The 12,923-nt window shown below is 33.4% G+C and overlaps 1 pseudogene; it reads right to left on the minus strand.

Annotated features, from left to right (window-relative positions):
• Positions 1 to 9,649: 9,649 nt before the first annotated feature.
• LOC120216680 lies at positions 9,650 to 12,031 on the minus strand (annotated as a pseudogene).
• Positions 12,032 to 12,923: the final 892 nt, after the last annotated feature.

Here is a 12,923-nt window from a genome sequence, read left to right on the forward strand (position 1 = left end):
TTATGGATGAAACAACAACTTTTTGATTATGGAATTGAAGTTGGTACCATTCCTATCAAGTGTGACAATACTAGTGCTATTTGTCTCACTAAAAATCCCATCCAACACTCTAGAACTAAGCACATTGAAATAAGACATCACTTCATTAGAGACCATGTCACTAAGGAAGATGTAGTTCTAGAATTTGTTGATACTTTGCACTAATTAGCGGATATCTTTACAAAACCTTTAGACAAGGAAATATTTTGGACACTTGGGAGAGAATTAGGTTTGACCAACCTATCTTCACTTAGTGTTTAAAATAATTTTAGCACTTTTAAGACTAAATGAAAAATGCTAATTTTTTATTGCATTCATTGCTATTAGTTAAGGGGAGTTTATGATTCTTGATGAAAAATTAATTTTATGTTCAAATATCGTTTAAAGATTAATTTGATTGTTTGAACATGATTAATTTCACTATATGAGTTGTAAAATACCACTAGAGAAAATTAATTTAGCATTTTGTGTGTTTAAAATCGGATTTTAGTATTTTGGTGCAGAGGGAATCGATACCCCCATGAGGGAACCGATTCCCCCCACAGGGGAATCGATACCCCCTGGGGTTCTGATTTTATCAGGCAGAACCCTTGGTTTTGGCTCAAAACCTCTCTTCACGCCGTTTATCCCCTCTACTCTCTCAAATCTCCACTTTGCCTCAAAACAACGTTTTTAATTAGAATTCTCTTCAAATATCATCTTTTAAACTTGCTAGCATCATTAAAATCGTGCAAACAACATCAAAATCCACTCAATCTCATCTTTTAAGGTAAATTTTTCTAAACTCTCTATTTCATTGATTTTGAACATAGAACTAGTTTTAATTAGTTCTAGATAGAAATAGTGATCGGGCATTGATTGTTTAGTGATTAGAAACTAGATATTACAACCAATTTCATCAAAAACACAAGAATTTTCCAAAAATTTTGAAATTTTTGAAATAAAAAAAAATTGTTTTTCAAATTATTGTGTTTTAATTGAATTATGTTGTTGTTATGAAAACTATACATATATTGTTTTTCAAAATCTTATTTTTCAATAGTTTTCAAAAACTTTGCCCATTAGGATTGATTTAGAGAACCTTGAAATATTGAGGACTCAAGTGAGTTTTGGGATTGATTGAATTACATAAATGTGTTTTCTAAATTGCAGGTTATCCATTCTATTCCGATTTCCTAAACCATGTCCAATCTTAAACGTGCTAGGTCATCATCTAGTCGCTCACACCGTCAATCAAATCCACCTCCAAATCCTCCTCCTATTCCTGAAATTCCAATTCCTAATCCTAATCCAGTTGATCCCAATATAACTATCCAAAATTCATGCTTCAATTATCCTGGTCCTAGAAATCATCGTTTTTGGTATTATCAATATTTTGACTCTTACAAAATTAGAGAAGAACGTATCCCTTCTCGTCAAGCTATGTTATATATTAATTTTAAATATCTTCATCTTTTACAAGAGTGGAAATTTGATAAACTTTGTGACCTTAAACCTATAGTTTATCATCAACTTGTTCGCATCTTTTATTCTAATGTCGTTTGTGTCAAAAACCGTGCTCAAACTGAGACCATAAAAGTTCGTTCCTACCTCCTAGAACAATTCTTACATATTAACTCGGCTTACATAGCCAGGGCATTAGGATTAGATAACGATGGTATTTCAAATGAAAAATAAATTTTAGGTTCTCGTTATAAAAGAAGGGATAGTGCGAGTGTCTTAGACCTTTATGAACGTTTTCTTCATCTAATGATTTCTTGGTGGTTTCGACCATCCGGAGGTCGTTATTCTACTCTTTAGAGCCTTGGATCTTTGGTGGTTACATTGTTTCGAAAACAATATTAAATTAAACCTACCTCAGATCATTTTTGCTAAAATTGTTGAAACCGTAAATCTTGTTCCTAACAAGAAACTATGTTCATCTCTAGTTTACGGTTGCATTTTAAGTAATCTATTTCTAAAGCCGGGCTTAGAGTTGGTCTAGATGCCTCATTTCCTCTAAAGAAACAAATTAATCTTCTTTCCTTAACGAGAGCGGGATGGATAAAGGATAAGGAAACTGGTGAATGGGTTCGATCTTCTGAAAATACCGGGAGCTAGTTCTTCACGAGCTCCACCAGAAGCTGACGACGATCCCGAGCTTGAACAATTAATGCGAGACATCGATGAAGCCGAAGATGAGCCTGAACAGCCCGAGGAGCAAGCACAACAAACGAATCAAATGCCTCCATATTTTCAATCCTTTATGGAGACATTCGCTTTCCGATATGCTACCATGGATTCGCGCTTTACTTCTATAGAGTCTTATTTATCCACAATGGGAGCTCAACAATTAGAAATTCTCCGAGAGATGCGCACAAACAACGCTTCGATGAATGAACGTATTGATGCACTCTCACATGAGATGGCCGCTATGCGAGCTCGTTTTCCTCCTCTCGATCCGGATGTTTGATTCTGTGTTTAGTTTTAGAACTTTGAACTAAAAGATTATTGTTTCAACATTTTAAATATTTTGGAATGTTTGATTTTGAGGATTGTTAGACTTTGAATTTGTTTGGATGTTTGAATTTATATATCTGGTTTAGTTAAATTTATTGCATCATTTACATCATTTTAGCAATATGACCAATTTTGTCATGTCACATTGTTTGTGAATATTGATTATGAAACTAATGGCTAACGTTTCTCTTGATTGTGATCTTAGCAGCTTAAACTATATATATAATCAATTGGCTAAATGATTTCAAAATCTTGTTTAAAATCTTTTACGAGTCTTTTTTATTTAACAAAAAGGGGGAGAAATGTTATTAAAAGTTCTTTGAAGAGTTTTTGAAAAGGAGAAGTGTTAGAGTAAGGTGGAGTAATTTCAAAACTTGATTTCAAAATCTTAAAATTACTAATATGTTTTGTTATATCAAAAAGGGGGAGATTGTTGAAAACATTTTGATATTTCGATATAACAAATTAAGTTAAATGTATTTTAAGATTTTCCAAAAAGATTTTCTAAGTATATTCGATATAATTATTCGAATATCAAAATATTACTCCAAATCTTTCAAATGTCATTTTAATCCTTACTCAAGTGTAAAATTAAGTTTTAATCTTAAAATAATTTCAAAATAATTTTACAAAGTATTTCGAACCATTTCAAAGCCAAAAATTCCAGATTGCTCAGAGGGAACCGATTCCCCCCTGAATAGTTTGGCTCCGAGAATTTCAGTATGCTCGAAGGGAACCGATTCCCCCAGGGGGTACCGATTCCCCCACTGTTCAACGGTTGAAATATTTGAATTTTACACTTAGGGAACCGATTCCCCTTAAGGGGTACCGATTCCCCCCACGCTCCAAGCTGTTTCATTAATTGATTTCACACTAAAACGGCTATATTATCTTCACTAATCATCCCCAACGTTCAGAAGTGATTCAAGGTGTATTTAAGCAAGCTTAGAAGCCATTGATCAAGAACAAGAAACATCAAGCAACTAGAATCAAGAGAGAATAAAAGAGAAAGAATCAAACCTCAAGTTTGAGCATTTCAAGCCTATTTTTCATTCAATATTCATTTTGCTTTCAAGAACACTTATTGTGCTCAATTGTATTCATTTTTTAGTGTTCTTTTCTTTGTTCTAGAATTGTGCAAACAATCTACCTTGTGAGGATTTCCTTGTAAGTTTGCAAATTTGTATTGTTCTCTTTGGGAGAGAGTGTTGTCAAGAATTTGGGGTATAATTCTTGAGGGTTTGTAAGGTTACTCTTTGTCCTCAAAAGAAAGACAAATTAGTGAATTTGTGGAAAATCCTTAGTGTGGATAGCTAAGGTAGTGGACGTAGACTTTGGTTGAGAAAGTCGAACCACTCTAAATCGCTGTGCAATTTCTTTCAATTTTCTGCAAAAGCTTCCACCAAAAATTTTTATTGCCAATTCACCCCCCTCTTGGCCGATTCCGTCAATCGATTAACTCAACAGAGTGTTTGGGGAGGGTATTTGGGTGATTTATTTCAGGGTTTTCTAGGTTGTAGTATTAATATTGTTCTTATAGTATCGATATTAGTATATGTTCTTGTAGTATCGATATCAATATCCATATTGTTCTTGCAATATCGATATTAGTATCAATACTGGTATCCACACTGTCTAATACTAAAAGATTCAAAATATCACTCGTCGCATCCGAATGTCTATGGATTGCTATAAAATGTACAACTAAGCTTCGAAAAGGATTCTAATTTATGAAATTACTCAATACCAAAATACCTTTAATGATAAATAACTTGAAAAGTACCCCTAATGGTGCATGTAGCGAATGATCGCAAATGAAAAATCATTGTGAAGGATATGTTTACAAGTAAAGTGGTGTACTATACGAATAATGTGATAGAGAAACTGTGTATCACATAAATATCGATAAAACAATAAAATACAAGTTGTTCCTCCAATTCAAAAATGAATTGAGGAAAAGAGTGATGACATTAACTAGAGTATCGCTACCAATGAATGAACCCAATTCAGGTACAAGGATAGCAAATAATTCAACTAGTGAACATCAGTAACAATATTAGTCATAAATTCATAAGATACATAGAGATCTCCTTAGAGACATAAATAACTAAAATTCCCTTACTTGAAAATGATCAGAATATAGCAGCTTAATAAACTAACGATGTAACTGACTAATAAACTCTTGCATAACATTCTAGATGAGATAACGATAAGAGAGGGGATGACCTCAACTTAGTGTGTCAAGTTATACTAATGTATAGCTAAACTATTTTAGTTGTTCTAGTAGGACATTGTCAATGTTATGTGATCTTTGAGCCGTCAGTCATACATGTATAGTTGTATTGGTGTATGACTTTTTCATATTTCCTAATAGTAGACATCCGTTTTTGTCCGGGTCTAAAAAAATATAAATATTATATTATTATTATTATTATTTTATATTATAATTATTTTATAGGTCCCATGTTGAGCCTCACGTAAATCAATTGTTTCCCTTTGTGGGAAATGGGTTGTTCACCCATTATCTCCTCAACTCACGTTCTTGCTGGGAAGGGGGGACCTGCACAAACGGTGCCAATAAAAAGGGGAGAGGAGCTGAGGCAAGGGGGACTCTGAGGCTTGGACACATGCATGGATCAAAAGCAGGCCCTGCAAGGCGCAAGCAAAACAACAATGGTGTCTTTAGTACCCTTCAAAACACGAGAAACTCCATTAGCTTCTCTTCCCAATTGAAGTCCTCAATCACCACCAAGCATTCTTTAGCTCGCAACAGCAAAATAAAGTTTTGTTTTTCTCAAAAATCCATTAAACTCAGCCCTCTATGCTCGGTATCCGATAACACCAAAAGCAACAGCCCTACAAGGACTTATCGTCCCCATGGTGCCACCACTCACCGCCAAACCGCCAAAAATCAGCCTAACCATCGTAAATTCAACACTGAAAACCGAGGTGGAAACCACCCATCTCTTGAAAACCCGACATTTCAGAGTATTTATGTGGATTTGATCAAGTTACGCAAGGAAGCGACAATGGCAATAACAAAGTTCCGAAGGAAAGCTTTGAATCATGGCTCACTCTCGTTTCAACACTAGCTAAAGGAGGCACCGACATGGACCTTACAGTACACGAGGCTTTCAAGATGCTCCACTCCGGCATTAAACCAAATGACTACTCTCTAGTTCACTTGGTTCGGTTCTCGGCTGATCTGGACGAATCGATGTGAAGCTGATAAGCTGTTTGTTGAAATGCCTCAACGGAGTGTCATTTCTTGGAACTCTATAATTTCCGTGCATGTTCAAACTGGGAAGTTCCGTAAAGCTTCGGGTTTGTTTCTTGAGCTTCCGTAGGTCCTCGTGGTATCTTCTGTGGACATGAGCATTTTTTTATGATTGAATATATTGTACGCATGTACATATTCAATACTTGTTTCTATTTATTTTCAGCTATATTGGCTCAATCTTTGTGGTCATTCTTGTTGGTGATTTGACGAATGTTATAGCTAAAATAACATGATTTAGCCATAGTGGGTTTCAGTTGAGCAGGCTATCCTCCATTATAAACAAGCTATTGCATGTGATCAAAGACTTTTCTATGCCTTTTCTTTTTAAAGTATGCTAACCTGAATTTGCTATTAATTATTTTTGTTTTCTTTTTGATTTTTTTATTTATTTTCTTTTTGCTATATTATATAGTATAAATTTATCCAAACTTGCACATGACATTGGATTAGGTTATTCTAATTCCATGATAGTGAATATAATATTTTTTAAATATTAAAATGATTATCGTCTCTTTCTTATTAATATTATTTTATAAACATGCTAAATTAAAAAAAACACCCTCTTCCTTTAACGTTCTGTTAATCGTATGTTTAGGAGAATAGTACACCAAACCACTGGCCCCAAACATCTATTGCCCATTATTTTCCTTCTATGTTGTTTCATATTTTTCTAATTCTTTTCTTTTCTCTTCTCTTCTTCATATGTCTCTAATTTTCATTTTACATATTAGGACTTTATTATTTTATTTTTTAATATTTTTATAAAAATTATAAATATCTTTTTTATTTATGTTTTAGCACATTTTTTTTGTTAACTTCAACTAACGTTTACTTCATTATCTTGTTGATATGCTTTGGACTATTGAACTAGTTATTTTTTATGGGTAGGTGTTCGTAATTATTAGGGGTGTTCATTTACGAATATTGGATACCATCCAATCCGAAATTTCATATATCTGATAATTCAAGTCACTAAAATTACGATATGTATTTGATTTGAAAAAAATCGGATATCTAATATTTCATATATTCACTATGTAAAACGCTTTTAGTTTTACACCTTTTTAAGACCATTGGATGAGAGAAATTAAATATTTATATTAACAGTAGAAAAATGAGAAGATATTCATTGGAAAAAAAACAATGAGTTAATCTCAACCTTTGATTTATCTCAATCCAACGATCCTAGAATAGTGTAAAACTAAAATAGTTTTTACACAGTGTAAATGGATCCTAACCCTATATATATATATTCTAATTTTCAAATTTAACACTTAAAAATTCAAAATAAATTTATTATATAAGAGAATCAAGTCCTTCACATACCAACCTTATACACTTGAAAATGAGATACTGTAAGATGCATAAACATTGTACATAAAAAAAATTAAAATATGTTAGTGTCTTATTGGATTAATTCCGTAGTTTGGGAAATTAAAATTTGGGTTATTTGCAAGGGTTATATATAACGTTATCTTTATTTTTTTAGCGTACTTTTGAATTCGAATACGTAGGTCCACGGGGATAATGTCGAGACTCGACAGCGGCTGGCTAAGGCAATTTACAAGTGTTGATCGGTTGGGTCAGTATTGTTTTTGTTGTCCTCCCGGTTTTAAGACTTTGCCTTAAATAATTCGAATCGACCCGTGTCGAACATATAATTTTGGTAGGTGAGTCTTCGTGCAAGGATTTTCTGTATACATAAAGACTCGAACTTAAAACCTTGTTTAAACGATATCAAGCTGCTTACCACTTGAACCAACCCCTATTGGTATTGAATCAATATTTTAATAGATTATTTATCGGGCTAAGTCAATTTAAACTTTAAAAACTTATTTTTTATCAGATTTTCGAATAATCCAAAATTAGATTTTAGACGATTTGTATTCAATTATTCGATTTTTCTTCGAATATCTAATCTAAATTATCTTAAAATCAAAAAATGAATCGGATATTAAAATTTTCATATTGGAGCAACGGATCAGATCAATCGGATAAGATCTTTTACACACCTCTATTAGTTACCTAATTTATGTCGTGTTTGAATTGTGATAAAATCAATCGTTAGTGTGTCATCATTGTTCTATTCTTATGTTAGAGTTGATGGTTCTTACCCTTCATTATGGATACATATGATTAATTGTATCTTTTGTTTTCTCTGAGTTGTTTAGTTAAATATTTTTAATATTTTTTTATATAATTATTTCTTATTATTTAATGATTAATTTATATTAGAAAATGGTTGATTAATTTACTTGAAATTTTGTAAATTTCTTTTGAAGATTATACTTTTTTGTTATATTATAATTTTATTCATTCAATAAAATTAACAATTATTTTTAATTAAAATTATTTAAACATATTATATTCCTATCTAATGAAAAGGCGTCTAAGATCTTCCCACCCAATAAGGGTTTGCCTTTTCTTGAGCTGTAATCTAACATCATACTAAATGATTCAATATTATTATTATAATTATAAGAATTCGTCTTTTCTTGAAATGTAATATAACATTATGTATGATGATGATGAACGAATGGATAATAGTTTGATTGAATGTTTGTAAAACCTGATTTTGATATATCATATTAAATGATTTATTACTGTTGTTGCTTTTATTATTATGATGATAGTTTTATATTCATACATGTATTGCAACTTTTTTTAGTCAAATTTTTTTTTTAAAAAAAATCGCAAAGCCCTTTGTTTTAAAGGTGTTGTCATAAGAAGAAGACAAAGACATTGTCTTAGCAGAATATGTGCTTTCTATCACCCCCAACCACTTAACCCCATATCATCATCATCATATTTACATAGTTGGTTTCTCGTCTTCATCCCTTTGTTTTCCAACAATAATGGTGCAGATTATCCACAAGTTCACTATCTCTGTTAAATATACATCAGCCAGTCGGCCCAATGATTCAGACACTTTCGCTCGTACATGTTTCTGTTTCCATCTATGAACAGACCACTTCGATCAAAGTTTTATCATTTGGTTCTTGCAATATGAAATCTTTGACGGACCATGTTCTCCAGTTTTGACCAGATTCCTTTTTCTTTTTGAGCATATATCTTTTTCCAGGGTAAAATTAAAGGCTACATTACTGTAGTAGTTGAGGAAAGATTCGTGCCTCAATGTTTCTCTGCTTCTTACTTTGTAAACAGATTAAATTCAACCAACTTATTGCTTACACAAATATATTTAGCAATAGAGAAAAGATTAAAAAGGAAGAACGATGGTTTCAGCTATAAATTCATTCAGTAGAACTATAAAACCCATCAGAGGAAGTAAGTTGTCGGAAAGAGACTTTCCCATCATACATTTCAAAAAGCAATGTGTATCCTTCTTTATGAACGACTTGTATTAAACGTAAAACAATGCTTTCTTTCTTTTGTTTCATTTTCCTTCATCTTTTGTCCAAACCATCTTAAAATAAAAGCAATCCAATTGACCCAAATCATTACATTTCTTAGCATATACGTATAGTTACATATATATATTTAATATTTGCATGGACGCCTACAAAATGAGCTACTACGTTCAGATGAAGATAAAAAAAAAGTTACAAATACATGCCAAAAGCAGAAGGCACAAAATTACACTAATTCTAGTGTTTGCTTCCATCTGAAGGGGAGAGGAAAGAAATAAATACATCTGGGCTTTTCTTGTGAGGAAAGATCAGAGAGCTATCTTCTAACTCCGGATTTTTTTTGCTCTCTTAATTTCTTCTCACATGCCCAAGCCATTTTTTTGCCCATTAAATAGTTGCCAAAAGTGAACAACAATGAATATTCCTTTTTAGAAATTATAGGCCATCTATACATTTAGAATTCAGCGCAAAAGAATGGACGTGATTCTTTCATGAATGATCTAAAATACAAATACAATCTCTTGTAAAATTGTTGGAATAATTCGATTGTAATACTACAACATGGAAATAATATAGTTGTTCAAGAGTGGAACAGAATGCAGTACTTGTAATGCTATAAATGAGCCCAGGGAAGGTCACTTTGGTGCACCAAGTAAAAGAAGATATCTGGTTAGTGAGTATGAATGAGCTACTTTTGTCTAGTTCAAAACATCAGTACACCCTCCCTCGCTTCTTTGAAGAGGCAGACTCCAGCTCTATTCCAATCTCCAGCTCCCTCTCTATCCAGGCTTCACTGTCTACCTCAGCATCTCTAACTTCCACGAACTTCACATTTGCAGCTCTATCACATATCCTCCTCTTAAAGGTCTCTCGAATTCGGTAGGCATCAATCTTGCTAAAGGTATTATGAACAGATACAATCTTAAGACTTCGGTTCTGGTGTTGAGATTCTTCTGTTATTAACTTACATTCACCTTCCCCACTATCGACAACAGTACTTGCATCACTATCACTGGATTGACTTAGTACAAGTTTCTTTTCCACTTGTTTGTTTGTTGGCAAAGGCTACAGATGAACCAGTCTTCAAACTCGGGTTCTGGTCAAATTCCTCTGTTATTGGCCGACCCTTATCATTGCCATCCTCAACAACACTACTTGCACCATTATCACTTGCTTGATGAGGGGAAACTTCTTTAACGTTAACTAGGCCAACACATTGACCCTTTTCAACTAACTTGTCCACAGATTGACTGACCCTCTCATGTCTTGATGATAAACTTGTCTTCTGTCTTGCTCTAACAACCTTAGCATCTGCTGAGCGACCTCTGCAAAATTTCGGGTAGAGTTCTAATTTTGAGCCAAAATAATTAAGCATGCATCAAAACAATGAAAGATGATCATCCCAAGTTTTTTCCTTTTTTAGGAGCGAAAAAAAGGGTTAAGAACTACCATGCATGTTATGTTCAAGAAATGTTTCAATAGGCTTGTGTCGTTTATATTTATGACAACAGGAAAAACACAAGGTAAGGTTAATGAAGGTGATTTGAAAAAGAAAGTTCTGCGCGATCAATGTGTACCACCTTAACAAATTGTAGGGAGTAAATTACCACAGCCACTCTTTCAATTATCAACAATAGTTCCTGTTCATTACAAATATAATGGCCATGAGTAAGAATTAAAGCTGATACATGTGAAGATAGGAAGATATCAGTCGTGCAAACCTTGTAACTATTTGGGTGAAATATCAAATTCCAACAACCATACTTTTCCCTTCTCCATAGGAAGCTTTACTTTTTGAAATTTAGCAGCAAGACACATGGAACCAGCTGCAATGTAATGGGGTTTGTATTGCAAGCACAAGGTTGTACGAAGCCTGCTAGTTCAATTCATTTAGGTACTTAATATCATAGAGACACAAGGAAGTGATCTAAACAAGTCAACAATAGCATAAATATGAGTAGTTTCCTCAGAACGAAAAAAATAGCAATTCCTCACCAATCATTGACGAAATTCCATGCCACATTTAAGAGGTTAGGAAAAAATTCCAATTTCTTAAAACCTGCAACAAGGGGCTTGTAAGGGAGTTCGATATCAAGATCAAAAGCTTATCCCCAACCAATATCAATTCCTTCTGCTTATCATAAACTTCCTGCGAGGCAAAAGTGGAAACACATTAGGCAAGCGTGATATTAAAAAATCAAGTACTTCAGCTGCCTAGACAAATCAACATTACTCTTTGTCTGATGCTTCGTGGAGCAGAAGGATCATGTTTATAGATAATTTCATAGCCCACAACAATAACATCCTGCAACATGCGTGGTGTTTCCTCGATTTTGCAAGAGAGAAATGTGTTTACAGTTGCAATAGTCTGTAGAGTTCAACATTTTAGGAATGAGAAAACCTATCCAACTAGATTTGAACAACTTAATATACACTTTCTCCAAGTTAAGAATAACCAAGTTATCTATGAGACAATTATTAAACATGATAAAAACTAATAAATATCTGGGGGGGGGGAAGCAATATCATGCCACAGTACTATACTATGATTTTTCATTTCTAAGATGATAATGATATTCTCCTTCCAAAGAATGCAGATAATGATAACTAACTATTCGCTGATAGTTGGTCTTGTGAAAGTATATTATGATTGCATCTTTTCACTGTTAGCACCCATGCACTCAAACGCAGAGTTCCATATTTAGAATGAGAAAGATGCAAGTATTAATATAGTTATAAAATTACAGCACCTACCTGCCAATCATTCTTTGCATGAGATTGACGCATGTAAAACCGGTGACATAACATCATTGCACATGCTGTAGCTACTTGAGGCCTGCAAGTAAATTTATCAATCAGCACTAACAAGTTGTTACTGTTAGGAAATAAACCGAGTACGAGTAATTTTCCTATAACCAAATTAGTGAGAATACGAAATAAAAGCAGAAAAATAATACCCGAAAATTGATAACGGAGTTCAACCAATTGTGCTTACGTCTCCGGACTGCTGCAGATCTTTTACTAAGAGAAAAAATTTACAGGTGTTTACAAAACAATCACTACTCACAAGAAACTCTCTAGTATTGGGAGAAAGAAATGATTTGGGATTTTTGGATGGTTTTGAAGCTAAATGAGCTAGGGTATTTATAGTTGAAACTTAGGGACTAATCTTTGAAAATACTCTACAGTGTAATGACTAAAGTGAATTTACCCATTCCTATTTTCAACAAACATCTACCAAACTTTACCAAACTTTGAAAAACATTTTTCAAAGAAACATTTACCAAACTTTGAAAACCATTTTCAAAGAAACAATTACCAAACTTTGAAAACCATTTTCAAAGTTGGTTGCCAACCTTTGGACTTTTAACAATCTCCCACTTGAAGACTGATTTTAATCTGTCTTCACACCTCGATCGATGCAGTAACATTTATAGTCTTGTTATTCTTGCATGCCAACTGAAGCTGAACACAACTTCAGTTTGTTCGTGGTCACCGTCTTTGTCAACATGTCTGTCGGATTTTGAGCTCCACTGATCTTTTCAAGTTTCAAAATCTCATCTTCCAGAAGAGACCGGATAAAATGATATCGCAATTGTATGTGCTTTGCCCTGGAATGAAAAGACGGATTCTTTGCTAGATGGATAGCACTTTGATTGTCGCAATACAAGACATTGTTTTCTTGTTTCTTGCCTAACTCTTCCAAGAAACTTTAGAGCCAAACCATCTCCTTG

Source organism: Hibiscus syriacus, unplaced genomic scaffold, assembly GCF_006381635.1.
Source record: "Hibiscus syriacus cultivar Baekdansim isolate YM2019G1 unplaced genomic scaffold, ASM638163v2 tig00110163_pilon, whole genome shotgun sequence".
NCBI classification, from domain to species: Eukaryota; Viridiplantae; Streptophyta; class Magnoliopsida; order Malvales; family Malvaceae; genus Hibiscus; species Hibiscus syriacus.